This window comes from Mustela erminea, chromosome 15 (assembly GCF_009829155.1).
Source record: "Mustela erminea isolate mMusErm1 chromosome 15, mMusErm1.Pri, whole genome shotgun sequence".
Taxonomy (NCBI): Eukaryota; Metazoa; Chordata; class Mammalia; order Carnivora; family Mustelidae; genus Mustela; species Mustela erminea.
Window position 1 is genome coordinate 65,332,897 of NC_045628.1, and position 22,277 is coordinate 65,355,173.

Genomic DNA, 22,277 nt, shown 5'->3' on the forward strand with positions numbered 1-22,277 from the left:
AAGAAGATACAGAAAGACTGGGTGGCCATGAACTTGTCTCTTACATTAAACTCTGTGAGATTTTTCTGTAATAATAAGAATAGTGATCCTAAATACACAAGGTTATTGTTAGGATTGATTGAGATAATAATGTATAGAAGACTGGAACTTAAAGTTTTAATCTCACACACATATTTGTAAATAATGGTCTTCCAGGGTTTTGCTTTGTGTAATTAGTCTTCCCCATGTGATCAGTACTAAATTGGGAGAAAAAAAGGCAACCCATTCCTGCTTACACAGTGCTGGTGGAGATATGGAGTATTTTGGGATGCTGTGCTGTCTTCAGACAGAATGAGGCTAACATGAGGGAAGACAGAGGAGGATTAGTGAGATGGTATTGGGGACAGTGAAGAGAACGGTTGTGTGTATTGCAGACTTTCTTTCCTAAATACCATAGTGCTTGGGAGATTATGAAGAAATCAAGAACTATGTGATATTTAAGAAGTGAGAGTGACTTCCATGTGTTGTTGGCTTAGAATGTAAGCCAACTGAGAACAGAGCCCACCAGTGATGTGTGTGTGTATTTAGCACCATGTGAATTTGGGATTGGTTGGTTCAGTTGGAGAAGGTGGCCCTGACCCTAACAGTGATAATCCTGCCCTTGAACCTCACTGAGCCAGCCCCTGAGCTGCTAAGGAGCTCAAAGTACGTGATCTGTTGTCCTCATTTTATAGTGGAAGAAACAGAAGGGTTAAATAATTTATCTAAGGTCATACAGCTTGCAACTGGCAGGCATTTGAGTAAAGATCTCTAAAGAAAGCCACATTGCTTCCTAAGGCTAGGTTTTAAAATTTTATTCCTCAAGTATGGATTAGCCCACAAAGACTTGAGGATAGTCTTCAGAAGGCTTATGTTTTCACTAAGGCACCACGAGACCAGGGACAGAAATGGTAGTACCGTTAATAATTTTGTACCTGGATTAGAACAACCCAGCTCCATTGTCTTGGCCCAGGCAGCTGGGCTGTCAGAATGAAAGCCTCAGGACTCCTGGAAAACAACACAGTGCCCATTTGAGAGCAGATGGGTGTTATTTTCTTTTCTGTAAGGAAAGATGAGCTTTCATGCAAATGAATAGTAGGTCCATTTGGCCACTCAAGAGGACTTAAATCAGATTCCATAACTATCAACCTTGACTGTCTCTTTGTCATATGACAAAATACATAGACTGTGTTATTCCCTGCTGAGCCCAGAGCAAATTCTGTTGTATTAAATAATCACACTGCTTTTATACTTAATTGGACTGAAACTCCTTCCTCCCCTCTGAAAAGTTATATTCACATTTCTACAGACCCAGTCAGTCACCAAAAGGAGAACTCAAATGTCAGTGTTTTGGGGGGACCTGCCTACACTGTGGTGAGAATGCAAGCTGGTGCAACCACTCTGGAAAACAGCATGGAAGTTCCTCAAAAACTTGAAAATAGAGCTATCCTATGACCCAGCAATAGCACTACTAGTTATTTACCCTAAAGATACAAATGTAGTGATCTGAAGGGACACGTGCACCCGAATGTTTATAGCAGCAGTGTCCACAATAGCCAAACTATGGAAAGAACCTAGATGTCCATCAACAGATGAATGGATAAAGAAGATGTGGCATATATACACAATGGAATACTATGCAGCCATCAAAAGAAATGAAATCTTGCCATTTGTGACGAGGTGGATGGAACTGGAGGGTATTATGCTAAGCGAAATAAGTCAGTCAGAGAAGGACAATTATCATATATGAACTCCCTGATATGAGGAAGTTGAGAGGCGACGTAGGGGGTTTTGGGGGGTAGGAAAAGAATAAATGAAACAAGATGGGATCAGGAGGGAGACAAACCATAAGAGACTCTTAATCTCACAAAACAAACTGAGGGTTGCCTGGGGGTGAGGGGTAGGGAGAGGGTGGTGGGATTATGGACATTAGGAAGGGTATGTGCTCTGGTGAGTGCTGTGAAGTATAAACCTGGTGATGCACAGACCTGTACCCCTGGGGCTAATAATACACTATATGTTCATTTTTAAAAAAAGAAAGGAAAGAAAAATGTCACTGTTTTGTAGCTAGCAGACCAAGATGTGAAATAAATATACCTTGAAATGTAACTTTCATACTTCGTGTTTTTTATGCCTTGATACTTGAAGTATGGTTCATGGATTGGGTTGATGGCATCAGCATCACCAGAGAGCTTGTTAGAATCTAAGGCTTGATCCCAGGCATACTGAATCAGCCTGTCTTTTGACAAGATCCTGGGTGATTCCTATGCATGTTCAAGTATGAGAAGCACTGGTTTTTATGGTACTCAACCCCCTCCAAGTTAAGGGTTAAGCTTACTGAATGGAAGCTTTCTTCTTCTCTACAAAGTTCATTTCAAGGATAAAATTTTGTATTTTGAGCCCTAAAGAATAGAAATGTCAGGTTTGGCTGTTTAGCATCAAGGGGCATCTTTCCATTTCTAACATAGTCTGAATTATTTATTAAACCTCTTAATCTCAGTTTTTCTATACTGTCTTTGTATTCTGTTTGTAATGTAAAGCTAGTAGGGTGTTTCTTTATTTGCGGGGAGAAGAGTTAATCTTGGCCTCTTGAGAGTATACAAATCTCAACCAAATTACAGACATATCTCCTGTCCATCCCACTCAAGAGGGAAGCTGGTAACCACTCATCGTATCCCGCTGGCTTCTCCAGCAGCACATCTTTTCTCTGGGCTCCCACCTCTTGGTTTATTGTCTATGCATCCTCCCCTCTTTTTTTTTTTTTTTTTTTTTTTAAGGATTTTATTTATTTATTTGACAGAGATCACAAGTAGATGGAGAGGCAGACAGAGAGAGAGAGAGAGGAGGAAGCAGGCTCCCTGCTGAGCAGAGAGCCCGACGCGGGACTCGATCCCAGGATCCTGAGATCATGACCCGAGCCGAAGGCAGCGGCTTAACCCACCGAGCCACCCAGGCGCCCCTGCATCCTCCCCTCTTAGCAGGTGACCTGGGCCTGACTCCTGTCACTTACTGCCTTTGTGACCAGGGCCTCAGTTTCCTCACCCCCACAATGAAGTTGTTGGATTCCTACACTCCGGAGAGCCTCACCAGCCCATTTTTGCCCTCTCCAGCCAGCTCTTCCATGACCTGTGGCCACGTCTGCCTGAGCTCCTGACACTTCTTCTTTCTTCTCTTACCTTCCTTCTCCAACCCTACTGCCCTGCCTTCTGCTAGGCTCTTCCTGCTCTCACACATCTCCTTAAACTCCAGAATAGCCTAGAAGTGATCAATATGTGGTTTTTTTGTACTGTCAAGGAGGAGGGAGATTCCATGTTCAAGGACTCAGAGTTAACTTGTGAATTTATTTGAATTCATATTAAGTCTCCACTTGATGATTGTACAGTTCTCTCCGAAGTGCTTCAAGCAGAAGCACCCCTTTATGAAATAATGCCTCTCCCCCTCCTATTTTTAGGGAGGAGTCTCACTTAAGTTTTTTAAATTCAGAGAAAGTAGGAAATCTTGGATCATTTTAGTATTAGCTGTGGGTTGTTGTCAAGCCAGCCCTTGTCTAAGGGGACCTCATTAGGCAGTGCTCTATAATGGTGACAGGGCGGCTTAAAATGTCTAAGTAAATGTAAATGATCTCAGAGCCAGTAGTTGAGTTTCACTTGAAAGCCAATGAAACATCTAATTAAGGAGCAAAGAAGGATGTCAGAAGGATCCAAAGGCCTGCATTTTTGTTATATTGTGGTAGATTTTACTGGAAGCCAGAGGATTCTTTATATAATAAATCTGAAAAAAAAAAAGAGAAGCAAATAACAAAAAATTTCCCTTTTCTTTACTTGTGGTGTAAACAGAAACAGCTCATAGATGGGAATGTCCAGTAGTTTGTATTACTTATTACCAGGTTCAAATTTGAACTTGAAATATTTTTTAAGATACGGGAGGAGTAGGGAGAGAGAGAGAGAGGATCTTAAGTAGGCTCCATGCTCAGCACGGAGTTCCACAGGGCTAGATCCAAGGACCCTGAGATCATGACCTGAGCTGAAATCAAGAGTTGGACAGTTAATTGACTGAGCCACCCAGGTGCCTGAAACATTCTACAGTGGTAAAAGCTTTTCTTTACAACATGTATAATTACCTTGCTAAGCTTTTTTAACATTACATAAGGAGAAAACAGTAACGTCTTGGAATGATTGTAAACTGGCACTTAAGACCCTGGAAGTGAACGGTTTTCTAATTACTGTATTATATGTGTGACTCGATTCCGTACTCCTCCTCCTTGGATCTTAGGTTTTTAAATAGTCTTATTCAAAATGCTTCCTTCTATTCTTGAGGCATAGTTGATATTTTAGCAGTGTTCAGTTTTATATACATAATTGTGTGTAGGCTGTGAAATTATTGCTTATTAGATTGGTAATATCATAAGCTATGTACCTTTTAATTATGTTTAATAGTGTGAGACCCAGAAATGTCCCCTGTGTACTCCTTTAATACTTCATGGCAGGACAGTAGGGGCGTACCATCACTGTAATGTAGTAAAAGGAACTGGGAAATGGGAATTGGGGTTATTGAGCCTGGAAAACATGAGAAAGTAACTTGTAGATTCTTTCTGGTGATGAAAGGTTTGGTTTCCTGACTCTGTTGAGTCCTGCAGAAGGACGAACAAGGGTAAGGCAGAGTTTTAGTCCTTCAGGAGCTCACAAACCAGGCAGAGCTCAGTTGATGTTACAGTTCTAGCTGTTGGATTGGAGCTATTCAGAAAATATTCTGAGGCATGTAGAAATCCAGGCATTCTTCTGTCTTGCTTTCACTGCTGTTCAAAAAGCATATGTTCTTTGTTCTGGATCTGTGAAATATGGATTGATCTGTTGCTTTTCAAAATTTAAGATAACTCCCTGAAAGCTAGGGAGTAGGCCTGATTCACTAAGCAAATTGTGGACAGGAAGAACTTTATCTGTATCCTGAGTTTTGATGGTCTGTCTCCCACCCCTCACCCCCAGAGGACTAGGTACACAGGTTCTCAAATTAATTTGTTTGGTGTTGAGTCATCTGAGAGCTTTTGGAGGAGGAGGTGAGAATAGCATGAGATTTAAATAAGATGGGCATTGCACATTATGGTGTCTCCAACTTGGAAGAGTAAGATGTATATAGCATTGTTGGATGAAGACGTCAGTCTGTGAGTATTCAGCACGCCTAATCATTTATTTCATTTAATCTACTTGTAAAGGGTTAACTTATTTATTGACCTATAGCAACCAAGAATTTTGAATCGTCTTTGCTCTGGTTTTAAGTTATGTGCATCCCCCAGGAGATACATAACCAGCAGCTTGTGGGGAAGGGATGAGGAGGAAGAGAGATTGAGTAACACCGGCCATATTACAGTGGTGTGCACAACCTTTTGGGTTTTGTTTTTTAGTGGTGTTAACCCTGTTTTTTTTTTTTTTTTTAAACTATAACCGTTTTTGTGCAGCTTTGTTTTTTGTTTTTTAAAGTATGTGACCATTTATGTGCCATTCTGGAACTGTGAAAATAAGCTATGGTGAATAAAATCATAATCGAGGGTGCCATTGTTGGAGGAGTGGAGTTGGCAGAATGCTGCTGAATCAACAGGAAAAGAACACAAGGAGACATTCAGGAGTGACAGAAGTGTCCTTTTCTTGATTGGGCTGGTGGGCCACGGGGTATGCAGTTGTCAAACTCAATCGTCTGTTAAGATCTGTGCATTTAATTTACTATAAATTGTACCTTCTCCCATAGGGCACACTTCATGAATTTGTGTGTTATCCTTGCACAGGGGCCGTGTTAATCTTCTCTGTATCGTTCCACTATTAGTATATGTACTGCTGAAGCAAGTAGAGTATAACCTCTCTTGTTACTTGAAATTTTAAAGTTTTTTTTCCGCCCATATGAGATTTAAACAATACAGTGATTGGAAAGATGATGCAGCCACACTTTGAAATATCTGTAATGATTTCTACGTAACATAAAATAATGCATTGGAACTTCTTATCAAAAGTAGAATTTCACAAAAGTCATTGAAGGAAAAAGCCTTCGTTATCACAGGTCTTCCTTCTGAGATATACGAGGGCAACATTCAGTGTTTCTGTAGAAAAGTCCTGTTTCTCTTGGAGCTCTTGAAAAGGTAAAAAGTAACACATGCAAGATGAAAAGTATTTTAAATTTAGTATCATATATGAATTCCTACATCAGTGACCTTGTCAAGAATATGCAGAGACTTTTCTCACCATACCTCCTTATTCATGGCGTCACTGTGTACTATAACACATAGCCGGGGGGCTGGTAACCGAGCAGTACACAGCACTCACAAAATTCATACCCATGTGGAGTTTACAATCCCAGCAGGAGAGATAGATAATGATTAGATAAGTATAATGTGAAGTAAATTATGGTGGTAAGTGCTTTGGAAAAAATTATGCAAGTGGGGCATCTGGGTGGCTCAGTTGGTTAAGTGTCTGTCTCTTGATCTCAGCTCATATCTTGATTGTGAGTTCAAGCCCCATGGTGGGCTCCACAGTGGGCATGGAGCCTACTAAAAAAAATGTTAAGCAAGGAAAGTGGGGTTTGGGGCAACCCTGGATTGGAGGATGGCCTTAATTGGGGTACATTTATGTAGAGACCTGAAATGGTGAGGTCTTCTTTCAAATCTTGAACCACATACATAGATTTCTTCTTCACAAATATATATTTTTAAAGATTTATTTACTTGAGAGTAAGAGGGAGAGAGCGTCTTTTTTTTTTTTAAGATTTTATTTATTTATTTGACAGACAGAGATCACAAGTAGGCAGAGAAGCAGGCAGAGAGAGGAGGAAGCAGGCTCCCTGATGAGCAGAGAGCTGGATGCAGGACTGAATCCCAGGACCCTGGGATCATGACCTGAGCCGAAGGCAGAGGCTTTAACCCACTGAGCCACCCTGGCGCCCCTTGAGTGTGTCTTTTTTTTTTTTTTTTTTTTTTAAGATTTTAAAAATTTATTTGAGAGAGAGAGTGAGAGAGAGCATGAGCTGGGGAGAAGCAGAGGGAGAGGGAGAGTTAGACTCCCCACTAAGCAGGGAGCCTAACGCAGGGCTCAATACCAGGACCCTGGGATCATGACATGACCCTAAGGGGGACAGTTAACCTACTGAGTCACCCAGGTGCCTGTGAGAGAGAGTCTTAAGCAGACTGCATGCTGAGTGCAGAGCCCAGCATGGGGCTCGATCCCATGATACTGAGATCATGACCTAAGCCCAAACCAAGAGTCAGATGCTTAACTGACTGTGCCATTCATGTGCCCTATCAGAAGTAAATATTAAGAAAAAACATAGTAAAAAAAGAAAAAGAAAAAAACACAGTATACCAGCTCTTGAGGGCGATGTCATTCTCTCAGGATCCTGCACCCTCATGAAGTTTTTGAGCCCAAAGATGAGAGTAGCTGCTATTGAGTTGTTTGGCTTTGTTCTTAAGGAAACTGTAATTTCAGTTGCTTAATTTTATATTGAAGGCTTCAGTGAAATGGGATATTTTTGCTATCAATTACTGAATAACAGCATATTCTGAAACTTAGAAAAGCTAAGCAACACAGTCTTTGTTTCAGTTTCTGTGTGGTCAGGAATCTGGGTCCTAGCTCAGCTAAGCGCCTGGAGGAGAGGAGATGACAGAGGGCCTGAATATCATGAGTATAACCTGAGGGTGTCTTAAGAGGCTGTCTCCTGTGTGATGTCGTTCAGTAGTGACTATCTCTGCGGGTTGGCCTTGAGAGTTACAGTTCTTCTTGGCGCCCCAAGGAAGGAGAAGAAACTATTTCCTGACTTTGTATCCAGTTATCCAATCAAATACAGCATACACCACGAGGAAATAAGAGTTGGCAAAAATAAAACAGTAGTAAAAATTACAAAATGACTGGCCTTGAATGGTTTTACACTTTCTCTGTTCATGGGACCCATTGGGTGCTTCCTCTGGCAGCCTCCACTCTGCTTTCTGTCCTTTCCGGCACCTGGTTGGCCTGCTGGGTAAGGACAGCACTGGGATTCCTGTTCTGGGCCTTGGGCTACCTTGCGCATTAACCTACTAGTCACTCCCTCCATTACCAGCTGTCTCTGGAGCTTCAGTTTCTCAGAATCGCTGTTTGGCTGAAGCTCCTTGCCAATGATGGTTTCTTTGGTGGGGCTTTCCTTGTCCATGAGCGGCTGTCTGTCTGGACCATGTCTGGACCTAGTTCTGGTGCTCTGTGTCTGGAAGGAGGGAAGCACGAGGAAACAGTCTTAAGTCACTGCCATCCTTCAGCAGCAAGGTGCCACCGTTCCCTCTTCCGAAGTGTGCATTCCCTCTTGGATTTCTCAGAGCTCCCCCTTCCTCCTCAGTTGTTGGCAGAAGGACCTCCTTATTTCTCAGTTGGCAGAGCAGAAATGATGGACTTCTGGTGAATCTTGCCATTTCAGTTTGAGACTGCTAGTCCTCTTGGCCTCTGCTCATTTTATATCCGTTAGTCATGCTCTGGACCTCCAGAGGTCTTGCAGAACCTGTGCCTTGTGTTTCAGGCAATACCTGCCACCTTAAAAATCAGAAAGGGATGAAAGGAAGTGGACTGTAGACATTACGTAGAAGAGGATTTTGCTGGCCAGTATGTTAAATGAAAAATTGCCAGGTGCCACGTGAAATGTTTAGTTAAATTAAGCTCACTCCCTTATCCAAGCAATTTGATTTTCTTGAAGAAGACTGCGCAGAAGGCATCAGTGCAGCTCTTGGTATGTTACTGAAGCTGGAATGACATTTCAGCGTATCTCTACTTCCTCATCGTGCCTCTGCTCCCAGCAAGTCTGAGCCATAGGAGCAGGTTCTGGACTTTGAGACTGCTGGACGACCTGTGCTGTGGAGATGGAAAGCTAACCTTTATCTGTTGCATTTTCTGGATTTGTGCTGTGTTTGGTTCATCTTTGATGTCACTGGTTCTGGATCTAAGTTGATATAATTCTTACTGGGCTACCACTGGGGATAGTTAGTATCCGTCCTGCAGAGTGTTCTTAGGTCCCTCCCTCTGTTTCCTCAGACTGGGTGGGATTACTAAAGTGGGGTCCTATTTTTTTTAGACTGACTTTTATAAGAGTTGAAGGGTCTTGGGAGGCCATCTATTTACTCGAGGGACAGACTGCGTAGCAGAGAGGCTAAGGCACATTATGCCCAAGGTTGCCAGGCTGGTTAATGACACCAGGCAGAGTAGGATTTCTTGGCTGCCTGCACAGTATCCTCTCCTACACTTCTTCCCAGCTGTGTCGCCTTGAAAGCAGGCTGAAGGAAATCTCTGTTTCCATTTTGCACCCTTGACAGATGAACACTTCTCTAAAACTTGAGTTAGTTTAACTCTGGAAGGAGTGGGCCTTTGGATAATGGGCATTTTGGAGAGAAAGCTATTTGAGGAACGGTAACGGCCAGGATTCATTATGTAAGAAGGGACCCAAGAGTCTCAGCAAGGAGAGGATTTCCCTGTTTGTGGTATTTAAGTTGTGGTATGAATTCCTCCCATGGTGTTTGGTTTGCATCATTTGGCTTAGATATTGTTAGATGTTACTGATCTAATCCAATCCCTTGTTTTATGAAAATAGGTTTTTTGTTTCTCTAAGTGGACTTCTCTTTGTCAGTGTGCTGGAATAGTCATTCTTGGACCGAATTGATGACTTTTGAATCTCTCTGTTATGTTTTCAGGCATGCCTTAAGGGTCCTAAGATAATACTGTTGTTACTGGGAGGAGTTGGGTAAGGGCGGTAAACACTCCAGAGAGATAGGAGACAGGCTGCTTTAGGACAAAATTGCAGACTTCTGCTAAAACTTCTTGATTGCAAGTTACGGCAAAAGAGTATGACTTATGTAGCTCTTCAGATTCTAGTCCTTAGGTCCTCACATTGCTGTTTCCAAGCCCCCCTCAAACATCTGCTGCTTCGGGCTTTGTGCAGTCATGCTCTAGTGGCCAGCCCCAGAAGTCTGACACCTCTTCCTGTCTCAGCTCACGGCAGCCCCGAACAGCTGGGCTCCCGACACACAGAACAATGGGGCTCCTGAAGACATTCCTGCTGTTGACCTACAGAAGCACTTTTCCTCTTCTGAACTTCCAAGGGTTCTCTGTTAACCTATTCTGACTTATTTAGGAGGCAGGGACGTTCATTATTTATGTTAGTGGTTAGTTAACCAAACTAGAACATGTTTTCTTTTTATACCTGAACGCTGAGAGAGTAACAAAAACCAAATATTTTATAACCCAGATCCTTGAATTTGCTCTGATAATACTGTATTTTATTTTGCAGCAACTTCCGGTTTTAGAGACAATTAAATATTTCTCTTATTGGGGAGTTTCACATTTTAAGTAAATTGAAATGGAAATGAAAGCTTTCTAAAAATAATGCTGGTTGTGTTTATGTGAGTTTTTCTCTCTCTCTCTCTCTCTTTTTTTCTTTCTTTTTGAAATTCCATGTCACTGGTGGGGAAAGTCTTGATTGGGGAGAAAATGTAAATTTCATGCCAGTCTCTTTTTGTTTAGAATTGACGAGAATTAGATTGAACGGTTTGTGAGAATAGATGGAAGTGTATGAGATTTCGTTTACTGTTGCACACTCTAACAGTCATTGCTTGATGATCTACCTTTACTGTCCTGTGGATACATCAAAGGCACTTCTGAGTCACTGTCGTCTTGTTGACTCTGAAGGACCGGCCCTTTATTCTACCAAGGAAGCTTCCATAGCTGCTCATTCTGAATTCTCTAGAGACAATTCGGTTGATCAGGGTGATCAGGCTGGTACCTTCTACCAGTGTGGCTTAGGAGATTAGGAGGATAAAAGGGAAATCATCATATTGCTTCCCAGGCCTTTTTTTAAGTGTGTGGGGGAGTGTCTTAGGGTGATTTTTTTTTTTTTTTTTTTTTTTTTTTTGGCTTGGGAGTAAATCCTTTCCCCCCTTGACCTCAGTCTTGTCCACTCATTCAAATAGAAGGGTGAAGATGTATTCCAAAGGTTAATGTTGGCTGTGGTTGGGGGGGCGTTGGGGGGATATCTGGATTTTGGGATTCTGTGAGCATTTGGCGATTGTAGAGGGTTTAACACCCTTGTTTTAATTAGCTAACTCAGTGGAAGGTGACAGGTTGGTAGGGAATTTAGTTTCACTTGTGACATCACTTGGCTTATTCAGATCAGGTGAATCGGGGGTGGTAATGAAAGAGCTCTATTCTCCAGATTCACCTGACCTTGCTGAGAAGTGTAGTTCAGGGAATTACAGCCAGAGCCTGTCCTAGGAACACACTGTGATCAGCTGGAGAGGAAAGGTTGGGGAGGAGAAGAGGGGTCAGCCTACCTTAATCCTCCTTTCTCAGTCTCTTTAGGGTTAAATTATTTAAATGTGGGATTCTGTTTGCCCAAACCCCTAAACTTCTGTTCCTTGAATTTAATCTGTGAGATTATAGGCTTTCTGTGTATACCACAGGAGATGTGGGGATATGGGGCATAAATGTAGTATTCTGTAGTCTGCATTATGTAATTTGAAGGTAGTTTAGAAAGCACTGTTATATCATGAAACAGTTTGTACATTGATTCTCTTGTCTAATGGACAACCCTATGGTCTCTGCAGAGGCGGAGACCAATTTCCATTACCAAACTGCTAGCGGTTTTCAAAGGCAGGCAAAGGATACTGTGCATGCCTAAGACAACACTCTAAATTGGGTGAGCTTCATAATTAATGTCTCCTTAAGTGAAGACTTTTGTTCATTTGTCTTTCTCGACCATTTGGTAGAAATTGCAGAGGAACAGGGGAACAACAGCACATCTCAGTGGGCAGTTGGTAAGAGCAGACGTGGAAGTGCCAGCTCCTTTGTTTAAAGGTGTCTGTTTCCTTCGAGCATTTGAAGGAGATTGGGTTTTCATCTACTGAGCTGTGCTGTGGGTGTTGACTGACAGCCTTTGGGAACATCCTAGTAATTATTATGGGTGGTATCAGGTTCTCCCTCAGTTCTTGTGTTCTTTTAACAAAAATGACTTTTTATTTTATGAGGGTACCAAACCCTGGAGAGAAGATGAAACTTGGATAAATATTTATTTATTATTTCTGTATTTGAAGGGGAAGATAAAAACTATTCATGTAAATAACTGGCTTATCTGGGTTTTACCATCCTTTTTGTGTCTTGCCTCTTTTGGATCATTGACCATCGGAGTATGGTTGGTGCCTGGGGAACTTCTCCCACTGGTCTTCTCTCTTCTTTTCTTCTGCGTTTTGCACCTTTCCCAGGCAGAGGAGGTCAGGTAGGTACACGTGCCTTTCAGAAGGAGGTGGTGGGAAAATATGGAATAATGAGCCCTTCTGACTTTGGATTCAGCAGTTTAGCGTTGGTGCAGTAGGTGGAGTTATTCTTGGAGCCCCAGTTTGAAGATTGCTGTGCAGAAACCCATCTGTGCCACTGGTTGCCAACATTTCTGGTACAAATATTGTCATTTGCTCTTGAGGCAATCTGCTATTTCAGTCCTAGATGCAGTTTTATAATATGCTGGGCAAAATAGTGGAGAAAAAAATATCTTAAGTGGTGGTATAATCTTCAGTTTAAAAACACTTTAGCAATGTTTCCAGTAGAGGATTGTTCAGCGTGTCTCCTTTCCTCCTTCCCTTGGCTGTAAACATAATCCAAATTTCATTTTTTTTTTTCCTCACTTGCCTGAGCCATGGTTTCCTTGTGCTGCACCTACCCAGAGAAAAGATGGAGGGAGAGATGAAAGGCTTAAGTAATAGTACTTTAAAATTGCACTCTGTGAAGGTTTAACATGCCCTGTTCCTTCTGTTGATAAGAACATAACTTGCTCAGAAGTTACTTGCTTAAAAACTGTCCAGCATGGTACTACACAGCCCTTTCCCATTGTACACCCTTCCTTGCTTCAGGGGGAAAGGAGCATATTGGCCTTGTGGGCCACGAGTACAGGACCCTTCTGTTGCCTGTGCAGAGTGGGAGCTCCCTGAAGGTTATGGGACATTGCCAGAAGCCCTGGCGTAGCTATTCTACCATTTGACTGGGCTTTATCAATAAACCTTCTCTAGAGCGGGAAAACATGTCCTCCGGAAAGCAGTACTTTTTTTCTGTTCTGTGGCTTTCTCAAAGTTTTTCCCCCAGCCCGATGTGTAGTAAGAAATCCAGTTCATATTATGACTCAGTGTACATGTGCACACATATGATACAAGAGTTTTACAAAATAGTACTGTACTTGCCCTTTTGAGTGAGATATGCTCTGTTTTACTAATTTTAAAAAATTCTGGCCTCAGTCCTCAAAATTGATTTTACTGCTTTATGGATTGTGATCCAGAGTTTTTGGCCTGAGGGCTTTCCCACATTTATTCTTTTAAGACCTTCATGTCATGGCAGCAGTAGTGGAGTTAGGGGAGAAGAGGTGGGTGCATCTGTATGTGGAAGACTGGCCTACAGGCATGAAGCAAGGAGGAGGGAGTTCATGACTCACTGGGTGCACACGGAAAGGATTTGGGCTCCACTAAGAAAGTAGTGCCTCTTTGAATTGGTCTCAAACATGGAACTAGTTAAAATGATGCACTAACTGAAAGACCCCGGAAGCTGTTTGATGTGATTTGAGCCCTAATGTGCCAGGATAGTTTTATACTTATCTGGATATCCTTATTATTTAGATTTTGGATTCAGTCCTTGAAAACTGGCAGTTGGTTTGGATCCACTTGGCTGGATGGGGTTTCGTGCTCCTCTTCTGCATTAACCTAAATCAGGCTTATTTGACTGATGCTCAGTTGTCTGCAGAACCTTTGATCCCATGAAAAGTATGTTCCACTCTTCATTTCCTCAGAGCACATGTGAAGTCCACCTTCACCCTGGAGTCACCCAGGTTGTTGTCAATGTAAAGGAATTTTAGCTGTTATCAGTGTTTAATAAGAAATCATTACCCTTTCTCTGCGAAGCAGGAGCTATTAAAACCAGGGTCGTCAGGCTGCAGTCACGTTCCTCCCACCGAGTCCCTGACTGGCCTGCTGGTATCTGGAGCAATGATCTTGTAAGGACTCCATTGTGAAGTTGGCTGTGTGTGTGTCCAAGGGAAATACTAAAGGGGAAAGCGGGGGAGGAAAATTCCAGGAAGTTGAAAGGTGAGGTTGACACGTCCTCATTCACTAACGATGCTTCTGTTTTTCTTTCTGGAAAACAATGATGATTTAAAAATTGATCTCAGAATTAACTGGCTTTTATCCATAACCGTATAATTATACTTTTAAACATCTTTTCTTAGTCATCTATTAAATAACATCATACTCATAAATAACCTTTTATTATTTGGTGTTAGTGACCCAAAGTACCACTAACACCACATTTCTCAAACTCGCCTATCATACGAGATATTTAATAAGAATATATGGGATTTCATCCTCTTGCTATTGAATCAGAATTTTTATGAAATAACACAGTTGAGTTATTTTCTTAGAATATCAGAACTGAAAGGAAGGTTGGTCATTAAGCTAGTCCATTTGTTTTCAAACCTGGTGAATATTTTAATACAGGTTCCTGGTCCTGTTTCATTCTTTACCTGTTGAATCCCAGCCCCTGAGCCAAGAGGTTTAAGTGTTTTCTGTTTTCAGCATGCTTTCTAGAAGATTCTGATTATTGGTTTGGAGTGATAACTACTCTTCTGTTCAGACTCCTTCAGGAGAGGAAAATTGACTTAATGTGCTTGGTTATTGAGCTAGATAATAGGACGAAGAATCCTCTTCTGCTTATCTGTTGATTTATTCAGATAATATTTACATCTCAGGTACCAACTAGATAGATGAGTGTGGGCAGTTTCGAGATGAGTGAGTAGCATCCCTGCCCTTGAGAGTGGATTGTTACTCAGCCTTTCTCAAGGGATGAGTTTGGGGATGGCATGAGAATCATTTGGGGAGCCTTTCAAACCCCAGCAGTCAGATGGGTGTGTGCCTGTGTGGTGGGGCCAAGAAAGTACAGGGGCCAGCTCTCCTTCGCTTGCTGGCTGCTGGCCATCCTCCATTTGTCTTGATTTTAAAACTCTATGAACTATTTTATTGATTTATTTGACAGAGATCACAAGTAGGCAGAGAGGCAGGCAGAGAGAGAGGAAGGGAAGCAGGCTCCCCTGTTGAGCAGAGAGCCCAGATGTGGGGCTTGATCCCAGGACCGTGAGATCATGACCTGAGCCGAAGGCAGAGGCTTTAACCCCCTGAGCCACCCAGGCACCCCTGAACTATTTTAAACATATAGGAAAGCATAGAGGCTAACATAATTAGCACCCACGTGACCCTGCCAGGTTTTAAGAAATGTCAGTCATCTTGCCTAAGTCTTCTTGCGTTGGAGGGTCCCTTTACTTCAGGAAGTCTGCCTCCTGGCTGGGCTGATCCACAGAGGTCCATCTACCCTATAGAGGAATGGCCATTGCTGCCTCCCCCTCCCTTTACATAAATGTTGTCATAACGTTTATATAAGTGTTGTCAGTTAACATAGGTATCATTCTGCAACTTGATTTTTTTAAAGTCAGCATTATGTTTTTAAGATTTATCCATTGTTGTTACATGACCTGACATGACCGCATACTTAACAGTAAAATCAGGAAATTGAAGCCAGACAGCTTGAAAACCTTCTTAATGGAAAAAATTCAAGAAGATGTGGGTGGGAGAGAGTTTCTGTTGAATTTTTAGTATAGAACATTGTTATTTATGGGAAAATAGTTGATTTGAATTATGCACTATTTTGAATAACCCAATATGAGCTTAATGAGAATTAATTGCATGTTGTATGAAAATTTAATTGCTTTTATTTACTGTGGGTATAGTTACTGCAGTTTGGTCCAAACAGGTGAAAGTTAAGATTTGCGGCATAAAACAGGAAGCAGATGGGGGCTAATTAAAGTTCTGTTGTTGATAAAAGGATGACTGATCAAGGAGCAGCTGGTTTCCCAATTTAAACTCAATTTGTACTCTCCTTTGAGGGCAGCCCTCTGCAAGCCATCATGAGTATCTTTTCAAAGGTGGAGGAATGCATTTCAGCAACAAGTGGGAAGGCTGTTGTGCTCTATTTTTGTTCACCTTTTTGCCTTCAAGCAGTGTCTCTTCAGGGTTTGTCTAAGATAAGGGAAGGGATCACCAATCCGGCTACACTTTTCAGTGGAAAGCCTAAATCCTCTTCTGTATTCTTGTATTCTCCAAGAAAGTGCCCTAGCATTTGATTTAATGTTGTCATTCTTGTTATTTCTTCCAATATGCTCTCCGGGCCTTAACACAGGAAGGCCCATGTCTCCCTAACTGAAGCACTCGCTCTGTGTGCAGGAGCACTAAGAGGTGCAGGAGAGGCTGTTTTGAAGCCATGTGTGTTTGAGCTTCTGGCTGAACTTACTTTGCTTGATTGCGCCCTGGATGACTTTCACCTTTATTTTTTTATTTTTTTATTTTTTTAAAGATTTTATTTATTTATTTGACAGAGAGAAATCACAAATAGATGGAGAGGCAGGCAGAGAGAGAGAAAGGGAAGCAGGCTCTCTGCTGAGCAGAGAGCCCGATGCGGGACTCGATCCCAGGACTCTGAGATCATGACCTGAGCCGAAGGCAGCGGCTCAACCCACTGAGCCACCCAGGCGCCCTGACTTTCACCTTTAAATGGCAGCATCTTTTGTTGCTACTGCTAATAATGGTTGGATAAACATTAAGAACCAGTACCCTGGATGTGTTTTGCCTAAAAGAACAAATCAGCACTGGGTGCTTTTTGAATTTGTTCGGGGAGGTAATATGAGGTCAGATGAAAGTGTAGCCTTTGCCTGTAGTCAGAGACTAGACATTGCTTGACATTTTGTTCTTAACAAGTGCTTTGTGCGATTATGTAATTTTAATCCTTATAAAAAAACCTGTGTTGTAGTGGCAAGTATAATGCCCACTTTGCAGATGAGGCCTTTGAAGCATGGAGAGGTTAAGTGACTCAGCCAAGGTCACACATGTGCTAAGTCCCAAGACTGGGTTAGAATCCAGGTTTGTCTGATAACAAGCCCATGTTCCTCAACCACTGTACCCTACCAGTTTTGTGTAACAGTATTGTTTTTTCCGCTTCCTGCTCAAGGAAAGAACTATTGTTTCCTGGAAAAACAAAAATCTTAGGATATGGTTTGTGAACTTCATTTTATTTGATTATGTAAGAGTTGTGTGTGTGTGTGTGTGTGTGTGTGTGTTTATCACATTGATACAGGTCCTGGCACTTGATAGGAAATCAGTGTTAACATGTTATTTTTATTTTTTGAATGAATGCCTGAAAGAATAGGCCTAAGTATTTTATTTGGCCTCCACTTTCACCCCCCAAAGGAAATATTTGCTTTATTCCGATTATAAAAGTTATACAGGCTCTTTCTTTTAACAGTGGCAAAAATGATAACATGTAAAGGTAAACTAGAAAGTGAAAATCCCCATAACCTTGCCCATCCAGAGACAACATCATTATATTCATTAAAATATCTTGTAAAAGAAATAATTGACAATGCAGATCTTACGTAACTGGCAATGAAGAGCACCATTTGTATTAGCTACAGATTCTAATAAAGCATGCACTAGAGGTTTCAGGGACGTCATAATTGACATTCCTTGTCAGAGAACTCTCAGGATTCTTTGCTATTTGTTTAATTCAGCTGTCTTCCAAGCAAATCAGCCTGCTACAGTTCTCCCATGTTTCCTCTTCCTTTCTCTTCTGCTTCCTGTGTCTTGTCTGTCTCTTCCTCTCACAAAAGCATTTAGGGAGATGGAAGAGATTTGGAAATGAAATGAGAGTGGGCCCATTCTTCTTCCCTGGTAGCTCTGCCTTGTGTATTTTTTAAAGATTTAATTATGAGAGAGAGAATGTGCAGGGGGAGGGGAGGCAGACTCCCTGCTGAGCAGGGATACCAACGTGGGTATGACCTGACCTGACCATGACTTGAGCCAAAGGCAGACACTCAACCGACTGAGTCACCCAGGCGCCCCTGCCTTGTGTATTTTGAAGACACTGTTGCTGACTGTTAACTGTGTGATGTTTGGGGAGGGTTCTATGGAAGACCCGCTGCATACAGAGCAATCTGACCTGGTAGGACAGTCAGTGTCTCCTTCATTCCTCCAAGAATAAGAGGTATGGTTCACAGTGCACCTGGGCTTTCCAGGGTAACTGGGAGAGCTGGTTCTTTGGTAGGAAGTTTGGGGGCAGCTCTCCAGCTTCATATTAGTGTCCCCTTCTGCCCTGGGCACAATCCTAAAATCTCACAAATGCGTAGTAACTTGGTTTATGCTTTTTGAAGCAGTGGTATCCATTATGCCTTTTCATAATGGATAGTTATGAAAGGCAGTTAGGAAAAGCATTATTTTTTCCACTTTGTAGACAAGAAAGCTGAGACACAGGATATAAAATGTGTTCAAAGTGCTACATACAAAGACAGAGTTAGACTTAGGTCTTCCTTTTCACCACCATCTTGCCATTGGGGCAGCATTTTTCAAAGTGTGTGCCACTAAACATTGGTTTCACAGCAGAGTCTGTCAAGAATCACTGGGGTGGGGGTGGTGTGTGTGTGTAGGGCAGGGTATGTATTACTGCATCTACCAAACAAAAAGTGTACTAGAGGGTGTTTTTTGCTTTGCTTTGTGTATTAGTGTGAAGAATTTTTGTGACCACACGTCCGGACTGTATGTCCTCCATGAGCTCTTTTCACCTTGAGAGGAATCATGGTTGTTCGGAGCTCAGGTTCAGGATGCTTCACTGTACTGTGAATGTGCTTCTCAGTCCTGGGCTTACTTTAGAAGTGTGCCAGGAGACCTCAGTGGTTAGAGGAAAATTTAATCTGCAGGGATCTGGAGGGAAAATCCAGGGGATGCTGTTACATGGGCAGTGATTGGGGATGATGGTGGGGAGTGAACACTGCCCTGGGGGTGGAGTAGGAGGCTGGCCACGGGGAATCCTTGTGATCACGTCCTGGTCAGCAGTTCTGGAGGAGCTTCACGGAGGAGGGTTCTTAATCAACGGGATCAGCATTCTGGGACCAGTTGTCTGGGTTGTCAGGTAAAGATCCATGAACTGTAACCTACCTGACAGCTGCACTGTTGGCAAGGATGGACTTAAGAAATCTCGACCAGAACAGCATGCTGCTGCATCTTGGCACACGTTTGACAAGGCACATTCCCTGTATGAAGCCACTGCATCAACACACCTACCCCCAGCTTTCTTTAATATTTAATAGTCAACTTTGCACTTGTTACTCTTACTAGATTGGCTATAATGTTGGGGGTGATGATAAAGGTGCAAGTGGCAGATTCTGCAGACATCTCATTAATCAGCTTTGCTCCTTCCTTTCAGCAGAAGCAGAACTTCTAACAAAACTCCTTTATTTTGAAGTGAATTGTTCCAACCAGTGAGAAATGATGGATTATTTTGCATTGAAATCTCAGACCAAGGAAGCAAGTCCAGCTTCTTAGAACTGATCTTGGATATCATACTTGACTTTTTTCTTTAAAAATTTTATTTATTCATTTATTTGACAGAGATCACAAGTAGGCAGAGAGGTGAGGGGGTAGGGGGTGGAGAGGGTGGGAAGAAGGTTCCCTGCTGAGCATAGAGCCCAATGTGGGAATGCAGGACTCTATCCCAGGACCCTGAGATCATGACCTGAGCTGAAGGCAGAGGCTCATTAACCCACTGAGCTACCTAGGTGCCCCTGGTTTTTCCCCCCCTTTTCTGTTTCCTTCCTAATAGCAGAGAATCTACCTACTTTCATCCTAAACTGTTCCAGGAATTGAGTGTAGATCAAAAGTTATAGTACAGTAGTATTTTTAAATCAGAAAATAGAAACTCTGAATTAATTGCAAGTGTTTTGTTTGGTTTTGTTTTGGTGTGGATAGTAAAATGATCCAGTGGGAGGACTGACTGGGAGAAGGCTCTGTGAAGTAGATGGGAAAGTTAACAACCTAAGGTGTGACCTTCTTCTCGGCAAGTGGTCTTCAGCTGTCCCTCTGGAAAAGTGATGAGAGAACACAAGACACTGTGTGACCTACATTTTATAAAATATTTCCACTGTCTGCTGTTGTTTCTTTGTTTGCTAGTGAAGTTGTGACTTGTCAACCTGATTGCAAATTGGGTGGCACTAATTTACTTTGGGACAGAAAGGAAAGGAGGCAGGAAGCAGGTAGAGGCTTGGGCATCTTTGTCGTGGAAGAAGAAAAAGTCTGTGGGGTGGTAGGGTGGTAGGGTTTATGCCCACCATCATGTGCTTTTACAATCAAATTCTGATGGGATAATCAGCTAATAAATAATAAGTTCCCCAAATTTAGACCTCTTACCTTTGTGCGTGTGTGTGTGGTGCCTTCCATGAGGGTGGGAGGCAGTGTTGTGTGGGGGACAGTTGGGGAGCCAGATGCCATCTGGGCTTACCGTCCCATCACTGTGGTCAGCTGTAGTGGGCCATTTTGGGCCCTGGATTTCATGTACCCGCACCAGAATACTGACTTAACTAGTGAATAATTTGTTGTAGTTTTATCCATGTTTATGTCAAACAGTTCGTGGTTACATTGTAGGGCATTATTTCCTTTAATTTCCTTTAGCAGTTCAAAACAACCTGAAAGATGTTATGGTTGAGCCCAGACAATGACCTCAAGAAACAAAAATAAATCTTTGAAAAAGTGAGAATGGAATTTGAATGCCAAATGTTGTGAATGATGGATGAAAGTATGGAAACACACTGGACTTCAGGAGGGGAGAGTTTTAAAATTTGTTTTGAAAACAAATGTTCCTGCCCCCCCCAGATCCTGCCCTCCTGTGACTAGGAAAAAAATCAGAGATTATGCCATGAGTTCTAGAACAACCAAGTCGTATTCAAGTCATGAGACAAAAGCCACATAGCTGCTTGATTGTAAAACTTCATCATTTTCCGATAGATTGGGTCCCAAGGATGACAGCTGTGAGGCTGGCTCTGTGCACGGGTCTCTCCACGAGAGCTGTGGCCGTGTCCCCTTAGCGGGTGGAACCATGGACACCTCTTGGGGTGGGGAAGAATGGTGCCGAAATAGCACCTCCCTGAGAGGCTTCTGCTTAGCAAGAAAAGTGTATATGCATATTAAAATACAGGCACCCACACATATTTACGTTTTTGGACAAAGAAGCCTCTACTTTCCAAGCAGGACACAGACTCTTCCCTCCCACCATCTTGCAGGGAGGTAGGTTGGTACTTTACTCCAGGTTCCACGTCATACTTCATTCTGATCTTTCGTCTGCTCTTTATTACATGTTGGATGCAATACAGCAGGCTCCTGGCTCCTAGTTTTTTGTTTTTGTTTTTTTTAAAGATTTTACTTACTTATTTGACAGAGAGACACAGTGAGAGAAGGAACAGAAGCAGGGGAGGGAGAAGCAAGCTTCCTTCTGAGCAGGGAGCTGGATGTGGGGCTCCATCGGAGGACCTTGGGATCGTGACCTGAGCCAAAGGCAGACGCCTAACAACTGAGCCATATCGTGTCCTGCTCCTAGTCTTTTTAAAAAGTAATTTCCCACCATTTTTCCCTCTGTCTGTGTTTGAACTCATTCCTCTGACTTCTATAGACATGTTCTGTTAGTGCTTTAAGATACTTTTTCTCAAAAATATTACTTAGCTTATATTTATTGGGTACTTTGCACATACTGAACAATCAGTAGAGTGAATCAATAAGATAAATACTGTAAGATGTGTGTCACTTGCATAGGAGTCTACATGCGGTATATGGTGGCAACTGGCTCGGGTCCAGGTTTCTGGTTTTAGAACACATGCTCTTAGCTACCACACAGTATGCTGTCAACTTTGATTCATGCTCTGCCCTCACATTAAGAATCCCTTTCCCTTTTTATTCAGCAATCCGAATCCTCCTCTGTTGTGCTGTCACCCATATATACATACACATACACATACACATATACATATATATACGCGTATACATATACAGGAAACAGGAAAGCTCATGCTTGGTTGCTTTTTAGTTTGGCCAAGTTTCAAACAGAAATATGAATGTAAAATTAATTTCTTATTTTAGTAAGATTGTCAGTAGATTTAAATGCTTTGCATTAGACTGATTTCAACTAGGCTTTGCTCAATTTCTTGATTAATTTTGGATGGATTTCCCAACTTCAAAACAAAGGTAAATAAAAGTGACTGGCATCTGGTCCTGTGAGATCCTTCCTTCTTCCTACACGGTGCCCCTCCTTCCTTGACAGTGGGCTGGGATTGACTGAGCATGTTCTATTCCAACCCTCATTCATCCTATGGTCTTTTTAGAA

The 22,277-nt window shown here is 42.2% G+C and overlaps 1 protein-coding gene and 1 non-coding gene across 2 annotated transcripts in view; one reads left to right on the forward strand and one right to left on the reverse strand.

Moving 5' to 3' along the window:
* The window catches only part of FOXO1 (forkhead box O1), a 99,122-nt gene that overhangs the window by 58,157 nt on the left and 18,688 nt on the right, over positions 1 to 22,277 (forward strand). The gene's annotated exons all lie outside the window — the stretch shown is intronic.
* LOC116574622 lies at positions 5,750 to 5,856 on the reverse strand. Its single transcript, XR_004279401.1, has one exon. It is a non-coding gene; the product is annotated as a U6 spliceosomal RNA (small nuclear RNA).